Here is a 12,939-nt window from a genome sequence, read left to right on the forward strand (position 1 = left end):
AGAGCACTTCCCAAGCAGTGCAAGCTTGACAAGAGGAAGACACACCACTGTGGTGTCCATTGACAGTGGAAACCACCATAAAAGCGAGAGAACAAGATCACCCCGTGTCCATTCAACAACTACCAAAAGGAAAAATCCATAGAGCACAACGGGAAGATCATATAATTGGTAGAATACTACTTTATGTGGACCAAAATCAGTTTCCAAGTAAACGGGAGAGAGATAATGAGTCACCAGCATTATCTGTTTTAGTTAAAGAATGGACGAAGCTCTACCTCAATGAAAACGGCATCCTGTATCGTAAAGGAGGATAAAACCAGCAGTTGGTACTACCCAGAGTATTCCGTAGGTTGGTCTTCAAAGAACTCCATGAAAACATGGGACACCTGGGAGTGGAAAGGACAACCAACCTGATCCGTGAATGTTTCTTCTGGCCGTACATGCAGAGAGATATTGAGAGGTATATGACCAGGGAGTGTGGGTGTCTGAAAGATAAACGTCCCAACTAGTGTTGAGCGATACCTTCCGATATCAGGAAATATCGTATCGGATTGGATCGGGCCGATACCCAAAAAGTATCGGATATCGCCGATTCCGATACCGGAAACCAATGCAAGTCTATGGGACACAAATATCGGAATGAAAATAAACCCTTTCTTTCCTTGTAGGTTAATTCTACATGAAGGAAAACAACTAAGAATAATGTAGAATGACATGAAAAGCCGGCAATTCATCAGCGGCATACACCGGTACCCGACAATTTACAACAGAAAGAATAGAGCTTCACACATAGATTAGATAGATAGAAACATGTCAGTCACATATATATGAAGTACAGTGACAGTGTTGCTTACTGTACTTGTCATTTAGTGTAAAGGATTTATTAAAAAAAATATTAGTGTTTTCGTGCACCGTCTCTTTAAAAAAGCCGGCCGGCAATTCAGCATCTGTACCCGACAATTTATAACAGACAGAATAGAGCTTCACACATAGATTAGATAGATAGAAACATGTCAGTCACATATATATGAAGTACAGTGACAGTGTTGCTTACTGTACTTGTCATTTAGTGTAAAGGATTTATTTAAAAAAATAATAGTGTTTTCATGCACCGTCTCTTTAAGAAAGCCGGCCGGCAATTCAGCATCTGTACCCGACAATTTATAACAGAAAGAATAGAGGATCACACATAGATTAGATAGATAGAAACATGTCAGTCACATATATATGAAGTACAGTGACAGTGTTGATTACTGTACTTGTCATTTAGTGTTAAAATAAAGGATTTATTTAAAAAAAAATTGGCGTGGGGTTCCCCTTAATTTTAGGCTCTAGCGGAGGTTAAGCAGACAGCTGGGGCAAATGTTTGAAGCCTGGGAAGGGGGTAATACCCACGGAGCTTCCCAGGCTACTAATATCAGCCCCCAGCTGAATACCTAGCCTTTACTAGCTATTAAAATGGGGGAACCCCCCCAAAAAAAATAACGTGGGGTCCCCCCTAATTTAATAGCTAGCACAGGCTAGGCAGACAGCTGGGGGCTGATATTAATAGCCCAGGAAGGGTGCCATGAATATTGGCCCCCTCCCAGGCTAGAAACACCAGCCGTCAGCCGCCCCAGAAATGGCGCATCCATAGGATGCGCCAATTCTGGCACTTAGCCTCGCTCTTCCACGCTGCCCTGGTGCGGTGGCAGGGGGTAATAGGGTTGGGGTTGATGTCAGCTTATAATGCCAGCTGACATCAAGCCCAGGTTAGTAATGGAGAGGCGTCTATAAGACACCCCCATTACTAACCCCATAGTCAAAGTTAAAAGAAAACACAAACACCCAGAATAAAGTCCTTTAATTGAAATAAAGACACAATTCTTTATTGTTCTAAATTAAACCATACTTACCATCACGCCCATTCCAGCTGAAGCCAACGATCTCCTGCAATAAAAGTAAAATAATAAAGCAACCTCATCCTTACCTTTCCATGGTTCCCACGACAGCTTCAGCTCTGCTTTATCGAGATGACAGGCTGGACCGCAGCAGAACGCTGCCATCCAGCCTGTCATCCCGCAGACACTGAGAAGCGCAGGCATGCTTGCGCTCCTCAGTGTCTCTCTGTGACGGCATCCAGATGAGCCGAGTTCATGTCCAATGAACTCAGCTCACCTCATGCACGTCACTGACAGCGTGGGAAAATTCTCCTGCACTCAGCGCTTCAGCGTGAGAATTCTCCCACGCTGTCAGTGACATACATGAGGTGAGGTCATGTCCAATGAACTCAGCTCACCTCATGCACGTCACTGACAGCGTGGGAAAATTCTCACGCTGAAGCGCTGAGTGCAGGAGAATTTTCCCACGCTGTCAGTGACGTACATGAGGTGAGCTGAGTTCATTGGACATGACCTCGGCTCATCTGGATGCCGTCACAGCCAGACACTGAGGAGTGGAAGTATGCCTGCGCTTCTCAGTGTCTGCGGGATGACAGGATGGATGGCAGCGTTCTGCTGCGGTCCAGCCTGTCATCTCGATGTAGCAGAGCTGAAGCTGTCGTGGGAGCCATGGAAAGGTAAGGATGAGGTTGCTTTATTATTTTACTTTTATTGCAGGAGATCGTTGGCTTCAGCTGGAATGGGCGTGATGGTAAGTATGGTTTAATTTAGAACAATAAAGAATTGTGTGTTTATTTCAATTAAAGGACTTTTTTCTGGGTGTTGTGTTTTTTTAAATACTTTACTAGAAATTCATGGTGGTCATGTCTAATATTGGCGTGACCCCATGAATTTCGGGCTTAGGGCCAGCTGATAATGCCAAGCTGGCCTTAACCCCTTTATTACCCAGTGAGCCACCGCACCAGGGCCCTGGATGAGTTGGGTACAGCGCCAGAAGATGGCGCTTCTATGAACGCGCCATTTTCTGGGGCGGCTGCGGACTGCAATTTGCAGCGGGGGTGGCCCAGAAAGCTTGGGTCTCCCTGCGCTGCGGATTCCAGCCCCCAGCTGCCTAGTTGTATCTGGCTGGGCACAAAAATAGGGCGAAGCCCCACGCATTTTTTTTTTAAATTATTTCATGAAATTCATGGAATAATTAAGAAAAAAAGGGCTTCCCTATATTGTTGTGTCCAACCAGGTACAAATAGGCAGCTGGTGGTTGGGGGCAGCCCGTTCCTGCCTGCTGTACCTGGCTGGACACAAATATAGTGCGAAGCCCCTCGTCAATTTTTTTTAAATCATTTCAGGAAATTCATGAAATAATTTAAAAAAATTGATGTGGGGCTTCGCCCTATATTTGTGTCCAGTCAGGTACAGCAGGCAGGAACGGGCTGCCCCCAACCACCAGCTGCCTATTTGTACCTAGCCGGACACAACAATATAGGGAAGCCCTTTTTTTCTTAATTATTCCATGAATTTCATGAATTTAAAAAAAAAAAACGTGGAGCTTCGCCCTATTTTTGTGTCCAGCCAGGTACAACTAGGCAGCTGGGGGCTGGAATCTGCAGCGCAGGGAGGCCCAAGCTTTCTGGGCCCCACCCGCTGCAAATTGCAGTCCGCAGCCACCCCGGAAAATGGCGCGTTCATAGAAGCGCCATCTTCTGGCGCTGTACCCAACTCATCCAGGGCCCTGGTGCGGTGGCTCACTGGGTAATAAAGGGGTTAAGGCCAGCTTGGCATTATCAGCTGGCCCTAAGCCCGAAATTCATGGGGTCACGCCAATATTAGACATGACCACCATGAATTTCTAGTAAAGTATTTAAAAAAAACACAAACACCCAGAAAAAAGTCCTTTAATTGAAATAAACACACAATTCTTTATTGTTCTAAATTAAACCATACTTACCATCACGCCCATTCCAGCTGAAGCCAACGATCTCCTGCAATAAAAGAAAAATAATAAAGCAACCTCATCCTTACCTTTCCATGGCTCCCACGACGGCTCCAGCTCTGCAACATCGAGATGACAGGCTGGACCGCAGCAGAACGCTGCCATCCAGCCTGTCATCCCGCAGACACTGAGAAGCGCAGGCATACTTCCACTCCTCAGTGTCTGGCTGTGACGGCATCCAGATGAGCCGACAATGAACTCGGCTTACCTCATGTACGTCACTGACAGCGTGGGAGAATTCTCCTGCACTCAGCGCTTCAGCGTGAGAATTTTCCCACGCTGTCAGTGACGTGCATGAGGTGAGGTCATGTCCAATGAACTCGGTGCACCTCATGCACGTCACTGACAGCGTGGGAGAATTCTCACGCTGAAGCGCTGAGTGCAGGAGAATTTTCCCACGCTGTCAGTGACGTGCATGAGGTGAGCTGAGTTCATTGGACATGACCTCGGCTCATCTGGATGACGTCACAGAGAGACACTGAGGAGCGCAAGCATGCCTGCGCTTCTCAGTGTCCGCGGGATGATAGGCTGGATGGCAGCGTTCTGCTGCGGTCCAGCCTGTCATCTCGATGTAGCAGAGCTGAAGCTGTCCTGGGAACCATGGAAAGGTAAGGATGAGGTTGCTTTATTATTTTACTTTTATTGCAGGAGATCGTTGGCTTCAGCTGGAATGGGCGTGACGGTAAGTATGGTTTAATTTAGAACAATAAAGAATTGTGTCTTTATTTCAATTAAAGGACTTTTTTCTGGGTGTTTGTGTTTTTTTTAAATACTTTACTAGAAATTCATGGTGGTCATGTCTAATATTGGCGTGACCCCATGAATTTCGGGCTTAGGGCCAGCTGATAATGCCAAGCTGGCCTTAACCCCTTTATTACCCAGTGAGCCACCGCACCAGGGCCCTGGATGAGTTGGGTACAGCGCCGGAAGATGGCGCTTCTATGAACGCGCCATTTTCCGGGGCGGCTGCGGACTGCAATTTGCAGCGGGTGGGGCCCAGAAAGCTTGGGTCTCCCTGCGCTGCAGATTCCAGCCCCCAGCTGCCTTGTTGTACCTGGCTGGACACAAAAATAGGGCGAAGCGCCACACATTTTTTTTTTTAATTATTTCATGAAATTCATGGAATAATTAAGAAAAAAAGGGCTTCCCTATATTGTTGTGTCCGGCTAGGTACAAATAGGCAGCTGGTGGTTGGGGGCAGCCCGTTCCTGCCTGCTGTACCTGGCTGTACACAAATATAGGGCGAAGCCCCACATAATTTTTTTTTAATTATTTCATGAATTTCCTGAAATAATTAAAAAAAAATTGACGTGGGGCTTCACACTATATTTGTGTCCAGCCAGGTACAGCAGGCAGGAACGGGCTGCCCCCAACCACCAGCTGCCTATTTGTACCTAGCCGGACACAACAATATAGGGAAGCCCTTTTTTTCTTAATTATTCCATGAATTTCATGAAATAATTAAAAAAAAAAAAACGTGGAGCTTCTCCCTATTTTTGTGTCCAGCCAGGTACAACTAGGCAGCTGGGGGATGGAATCTGCAGCGCAGGGAGGCCCAAGCTTTCTGCCCCCCTCCCCCCCCCCCGCTGAAAATTGCAGTCCGCGGCCGCCCCGGAAAATGGCGCGTTCATAGAAGCTGGATGCTGTACCTGGCTGGCATACAAAAATATGGCGAAGCCCACGTCAAAAGTTTTGGGAAAAATTTATTAAAAAATAAATAATAATTTAGGGACTGCATCTTTATTAAGTCCTCAAATGTCATTTAGTGTTAAAATAAAGGATTTATTTAAAAAAAAAATGGCGTGGGATCCCCCATAATTTTAGTCTCTAGCGGAGGTTAAGCAGACGGCTGGGGCAGATGTTTGAAGCCTGGGAAGGGGGTAAAACCCACGGAGCTTCCCAGGCTACTAATATCAGCCCCCAGCTGAATACCTAGCCTTTACTAGCTATTAAAATGGGGGACCCCCCCCAAAAAAATGACGTGGGGTCCCCCCTATTTTAATAGCTAGCAAAGGCTAGGCAGACAGCTGGGGGCTGATATTAATAGCTTAGGAAGGGTGCCATGAATATTGGCCCCCTCCCAGGCTAGAAACACCAGCCGTCAGCCGCCCCAGAAATGGCGCATCCATAGGATGCGCCAATTCTGGCACTTAGCCTCGCTCTTCCACGCTGCCCTGGTGCGGTGGCAGGGGGTAATAGTGGTGGGGTTCATGTCAGCGCCAGCTGCCATGAAGCCCAGGTTAGTAATGATGGCCGTCTATATGACACCCCCATTACTAACCTACAAAGTGTTAAAAAGAAAAAACACACTACACCCAGAAAAAAATAATTTATTTGAAATAAAACACCATTTTATTTAATTCTTAGTTTACTAAAAAAAAAATAGTTACCTGTCCACGTTCCTGCGCTGATCTCCCATGCACAGCTGTCACATCTGGAGATGGTGACAGCTGTCATGGCTGCTGTAAGCTCACGCTGCCGGGAACACGTCCGCTCCCGGCAGCGGGAGCCACTGACTGAGGTCACCGGAGTGCATTCAGGCAGCGCAGCTCCGGAGACCTCCTTTACGGCAGTGCTGTACCGTGGGAATTTCTCACGATACAGCAGTGCCGTAAAGGAGCTAACCGGAGCAGCGCTGCCTGAACTCCGGTGAACCCTTACGGCCCCGTCATTCTAGCGGCGGCGGCGGTTCAGAGCGGTCACATTCTATGTGGCTGCTCTGAACTGGAGATCTTCGTGGGACACTCGTGGACTGCTACGGAGGGGTAAGGATAAGGTTGTGGTTTATTATTTTATATTTTATTACAGGAGATCGATGGCTTCGGGGAATTAGGTGTCTAGGTGAGTATAGGTGTAGTTTTTTATTTTTTACTTTATTTTAGGTGGCGATCGGCGGGGACAGGTAATGTATGAACTAATTTCTTTTAGGTAACCACTGGCCACCAATGACATGTATTTAACATTTATTGGGGACACAGTAGGGCAATTTAAATAGCAGGATCAGGCTGATGGGAACTACTGCTCCCATCGAGCTGATCCTGCTGGCACGAGTGGACGGGGGACAGACATAGGCCGATGGGAGTAGTAGTGTCACATCGGCCTATGTCTGCCTGCACGCACAGACACCCCGCACACATCGCACAGACACCGCGCACACCCGCACAAACATCGCGCACACACCCCGCACACACACACACACCCGCACACACACACACCCCGCACACACACACACCCCGCACACACACACCCCGCACACACACTAATCATGACGGGTCCGGGAGGTGAGGCTGACCTGTGCGGCCGTGGGAAAGTTGATGTGAGTTCATGCAGTGAAGCATGAACTCACATGAACCCTCTGAGGGCACCGCGGCTACTTCAAATGAACAGCTGATCGGCATCACCTGATACCTCAGCTGTTCATTTGAAATAACCGGCGGGAAAGCGCAGCACAGAACGGGAAAGCCGGCGGTGAAGTCTTTTCACTGCCGACTTCCCCGCCCGGGTCCTTCGCTCCTTGGTGCTGCGCTCCCCGCCCGGTCCTAATTTACGATTGGGATTGGAGGTGGCGAGGGGAGCGGAGGATCGGGGTGGGAGGCTGCGGGGAAGCAGTATGGGGTTGTGTGATTGTTTAAAAGCCGGCGGCTTTTTACCGCGCGCCGGCTTTTAAACAATCAGGAGAATTCTCCCACGCTGGGATGGCATTCTGATGACAAGCTGGATCGCAGCTGAGCGCTGCCATCCAGCTTGTCATCCTTCACAGACACTGCAGAGCGCAGGCATTATGGGAACTTCCGATTCCGGTATTCGATATTATAAAAGTATCGGAATTAAGTATCGGAATTCCGATACAGTGAATATCGGCCGATACCCGATATTTCAGTATCGGAATGCTCAACACTAGTCCCAACACATCAACCCGGGCACCTATGGGCAACATCCAAACTACATATCCGTTTGAGATGGTCTCAATAGACTTTCTACATTTCGAGACGTGCAAGGGTGGTTACAAATACATATTGGTGGTGATGGACCATTTTACTCGATTTGCTCAAGCATATGCCACCACCAATAAAGCTGGTCGAACAGCGGCAGAGAAGATCTTCAATGATTTTGCTTTGAGGTTTGGGGTCCCTACAAGGTTACACCACGACCAAGGAAGAGAATTTGAGAACCAGCTCTTTGCCAAGCTAGGAAAGTACTGTAGAATTCATAGATCCCACACAATGCCCTATCACCCAGAGGGTAATGGACAAGTGGAACATTTTAACCGGGCATTATTGTCGATGTTGCGTACTTTAACAACTGACGAGAAGAAAGAATGGAAGAGTTCTCTGTCAAAAGTGGTACATGCCTATAACTATACAAAGAGCAATGTTACTCACCCTTCTTCCTATTACATGGACGATCGCCAAGACTGCCAAATGACATCATGTTCGATACTCCGGTGTCAGAGACTTACAGAACGTATCAGGAGTACGTTCGGAAATGGAAGGAACGGATGGCAGAGGCATACAACATAGCGTCCAAAGTGGTGATTACGCAAGGACAGAGCAAGAGTAATGAGTACTATGATCGAAAATGTTATGGAGCAGAATTGGCACCGGGAAGCCAGGTGCTAGTCAAGAATGTACGTGAGAAAGGTGGTCCAGGAAAACTTTGTTCATACTTTGTTCATACTTTGTTCATACTGTTCTATGATTCTAAGACAAGGTGTATGTGTTCGTAAAGAGGAAAGCCGATGACAGTCATGTGTATGAAATCCGATTGGAAACGGGAGACAAGAAAACCAGAATAGTCCATCAGAATTTATTACTACCCTGTGATTATCTCCCACCACAACAAGACTTCCCAGAAGCAGACCGACATCGACCGAGATTGGCTAAGAGACCACCACAGATTGAAGCTTCTGTGGTGGATAGTGACCTTAAAAGTTCCAATGAAGAAGCACACACCGTTCTATTTCTCGGACTGGCAAGGAGAGGGATGTGCCATCCTCAGGAGAGTGAACTAAGTCCCGAGGCTCCAGAGTTTGTACCAAGGAGTACAGATGAATTCCAATTCAGATCTGATGATCAAACACCGGTAACTGGAGAGACCGAGCTATTCCGGAGAAGAACAGGAACTTACAGAGGCAGTTCCAGGAGCATCTGTAGAAGCACGGGAAATTTGTGCGGTGGAAGAAACTCCTATGACCGAAGAACCCGTGGAATCTGAGGAACAACCCACCAGGAGGATGTCGACTCGAGAAGTGAGGAGGCCCATGATGCTAGCGTATGAGACACTTGGTGAACCGAGTCAAGTGCCAAGGACTGTCAACTGGAAACAGGTATCTCTGTCTATGGAACAGGTAAGCCCACTTGAGTGGTATTCACCACCGAGAGGCAGTATGGAAGATGTTGCTTGGTGGGAAGACTTGTTTTCATGCTTGGATTTTCAACCTTCCCCACTGTCTCAGAATTGGCTAGATTGACCAATTAAGACAAATGTCGAGGACGGCATTCAAAAAGGAGGGAAGAGTGTGACATGCAAAAGTAGTACTGTTGCTTCAAAAGCATCCAGCAACTATTAGAAATAACACAAGCACGGAGACAGGAAGTGTTGTGCTTCAGAAGCATCCAGCAACTAGAGGGGTTAACACAGTCACAGGAGACAGGGAGTGTTTTAGCAGAGCCCCAGGGGGATTGTGGGGAACTTGTTATTGTAGTCTGGCTGAAGCCGAAGAGAAAGGTAGTTTGTTATCTGTATCTGATAGAAGGCAACTGAACAGGATTCAGATCAGGAGAGAAACTAAAAAACAGGTCAGATAAACTCCCTGAACTAACAGTGCAGAGTATTATCAGGCAGAAAGATAAGGAAAGGAAGGAATTGTGTCACAGGTATCATCTCCCTCATCAAACCCCCCCCCATCTCCATGCAGGATAAAGAATGCTGTGTACTATTGTGTCCTTGTGAAGGAAAAGCCTGTGGTTGTGTATGCATAGAAGTGTGCTGCTAAGAGATCTAATCTATGCTGAATTATGCTACTAAAGAGACTGTAATACTGTGCCTTGTTAAGAAACTACTGTATTGTTACTAGAGCCGGTTGCTCAAAAAACTCAGACTGACCTGTAATGAAGATTGTGCTGTAATATACCTGAATTGCACTGGTCGTGCTTCAGATTAAATTCCACTGTTAAACTGTTGAAAAAGACTCTTGTCAGATGTGTCTGGTCAGCAATTGAATCTATCGTGTGCCTGAGAGAAGCTGCAGCATATGGTCGCCCTGAGTAACGGTTCCCCCAAGATTCCAAAGAATTCATGAAACCCGTCGACCTAGCGGCGCGCATGTAACACACTGTAGATGGAAGACAAATTCAAAATCACCCGCCCACCCCAAAATGCAGTAAAAAAACTATCAATATGGTTAAATGTATCCCATAATCAATTCAATAATAACGTCAACTCATCAAGCAAAGAATAAGCCCTCCTACAGCTTCATCATTTGAAAAAAAAAAAAATTTGGGATCTCAGGAAATGGCGAAACAAACATAACATCCCCAAATACAATAGCTGAATTGCAGAATTTTTCTCATTTTTTTTCAGTACATTATATGTTAAAATTAATGGTTTCATTCAAAATTACAACTTGTCCAACCAGATCTAAGAGTTCCTACGACTATGTCTATATATTGTAGGGGTTTTACTCACTTGGGTGAGACTGGAGGAAAGCAGGAGGCTTGTTCCTTTAAAAGTTCATGTGGCTTTATTTCTTCAAAAACCCAGAAGCCAAACAGAAAATCACACAGCCTTTAGATCAGGAAAAAATAGTAAAATGGCCTTAGCAGGTCTCTGCTCAGCCAGGCCTCTGCGGCACACAGTCTGGGGTAACGTCCAGCATCCTGACTCGTTCTGGAGACAAATATACACAGGAGGCCTACTCCCTCCAATACACAGACCATGTGCCAAACAACAGCCTCCCTTTTATAGGCTGTCAACCTCACCCAGAGGTGAGGTATATGACGCGCCCCCTGAGCCGTGAGGTACTCGATAGCCTGGCCGGTCGTTGCTAGGGGAGATGTCACAGTGGTGGTGACCCAGTTCGTGACCCAGGGCGGTTGAATAAAAGGGGAATTTGGGAAAGGGGATTATAGTTTTTACATAATGTTCGTGACACCACCTGTGGTATGCGGCTATATGGGGCCGCCGCTGCAGTGCAGATCCTCTGGTGCTGATGATGATCCAGCAGAGTTGGTTCAGCTCTCCACAGGCAGAGCTTAGCTCCAGGGCAGGAAGTGGTGATGTTATAGATGTTGCTGTGCAGTGTAGTGCAGGGGATGGCGCAGATAATGACCAGTCCACAACTTAATGGCGGTTTCCTCTTATCTTTACTTGCGGTGGTTAGGCAGACCGGGGCACGGGTACTAGCTGGTAGTAGCGGTCCGGGCGGCCTGGAAGCAAGTTGGGAATCCACCTCGCCAGGTGAAGTTGGAGGCCTTCCCTTTGCTCTAATCTCTTTGGCCCTGCTTCTTGTAGCTATGCTGTGGCCCTCGTCCCTGAGTAAAACATCTTTGTGCTCACCCGTACGGCAGGCAGCTCGGGCCTTCCTGGAGTGTCGCTCCCACGTGGCGGTGCTGGGCCCTATCATGCTGCTGAGCCTCCGGGCGTCTGATGGGGCCAGGAGACCTGCAGTCTCCTGCCCTCCTGTTTCTGCGGCTGGGCCTTCGGTGCCCCACAACCTCAGACTCCGGTGTCCGGTTCTTCTGCGCTTCCCTCTGGGGTGAACTGCCGTGCAGCTCCACTCCCCAGGTCTTTCCTCGTCGACATCCTGGCTTCAACTCCTGTCTGCTCTCCTCACACTAACTAACCCCGCCTCCAGATCCCAGTTGCTAAGGGGAGGAGCTCCCCTTGCTGGTGTTACGGGTCCGGGAGGTGGAACCTCTGAGTTGCAATACAAGGGGGAAGTCCTTGTAAGGAAGCGGGTGACTCCCAGGGAAGGCAGGCAGGTAGTCACAGCAAGTGACAGGGACAGTCTCTGGGTAAACGGGCAGGTGGTCACGGCAGGTGACGGGGACAGTCTCTGGGTAGACAGGCAGGAGGTCACGACAAGTGACGGGGACAGTCTCTGGGTAGACAGACAGGTGGTCACGGCAAGTGACCGGGACAGCCTCTGGGTAGACAGGCAGGTGGTCACGGCAAGTGACCGGGACAGTCTCTGGGTAGACAGGCGAGGCGGATACCTGACAGGTAACTGGCGGGCGCTCCCAGGTGAGCGGGCTGACGGAGACAGCAGGTAACAGGCAGGTAACTGGTGGCCGCTCCAGGTGAGCGGGCTGACAGACGAGGCAGGAGACAGGCAGGTAACTGGTGGACGCTCCCAGGTGAGCAGTCTGGCAGACAAGGCAGGTAACAGGCAAGTAACTGGTGTACGCTCCCAGGTGAGCGGTCTGACTGACGAGGCAGGTAACAGGCAGGTAACTAGTTGACGCTCCCAGGTGAGCGGTCTGGCGGACAAGGCAAGTAACAGGCTGGCAGGCAGGACGAGAAGTCAGGCTAGCAGCGGAACCTGAGGACTGAAGCACAGGTGAGACACAGTGCAAACAACATTGCTTGGGCACCTCCATTTTGGAGGAGGTGCCTAATATATGGGAGGTCCAATGGCAATTGGCCGGGGATTCCTAAGGACGGCGCGCGCGGTCCCTTTAAGAGAGGGGGAGAGCGCGCGCGCCCTAAGCACACTGCCGGGGAAGGAGCGCGTGCAGGAAGCAGCGGGGAGAGAAGCGCTGGAGGACGCCGCGCCCGAAGCGGGGAGGTGAGAGGGTCGGCATCTCTGCCTAGCAAGGTGCAGAGATGCCGATGCTACAGTACCCCCCCTTTAGGCCCCCTCTTTTTTAGGCCAGAAAGAAATTTTTCAAGGAGAAGCGGGGCGTTGCTGTTCTCCCTGGGTTCCCAAGTTCTCTCCTCAGGACCAAACCCCTTCCAATCTACCAGAAAAAGGTCTTTCCTCTTACCCTCTTGTTGGCCAGAATACTCTCTACCTCAAAGACGTCTTCAGCGGAAACCGGAGCAGGGGGAGTACCTGGATTGTTGGAA

Source organism: Phyllobates terribilis, unplaced genomic scaffold, assembly GCF_046119375.1.
Source record: "Phyllobates terribilis strain yellow unplaced genomic scaffold, ASM4611937v1 Scaffold_8__6_contigs__length_399053987, whole genome shotgun sequence".
Taxonomy (NCBI): domain Eukaryota; kingdom Metazoa; phylum Chordata; class Amphibia; order Anura; family Dendrobatidae; genus Phyllobates; species Phyllobates terribilis.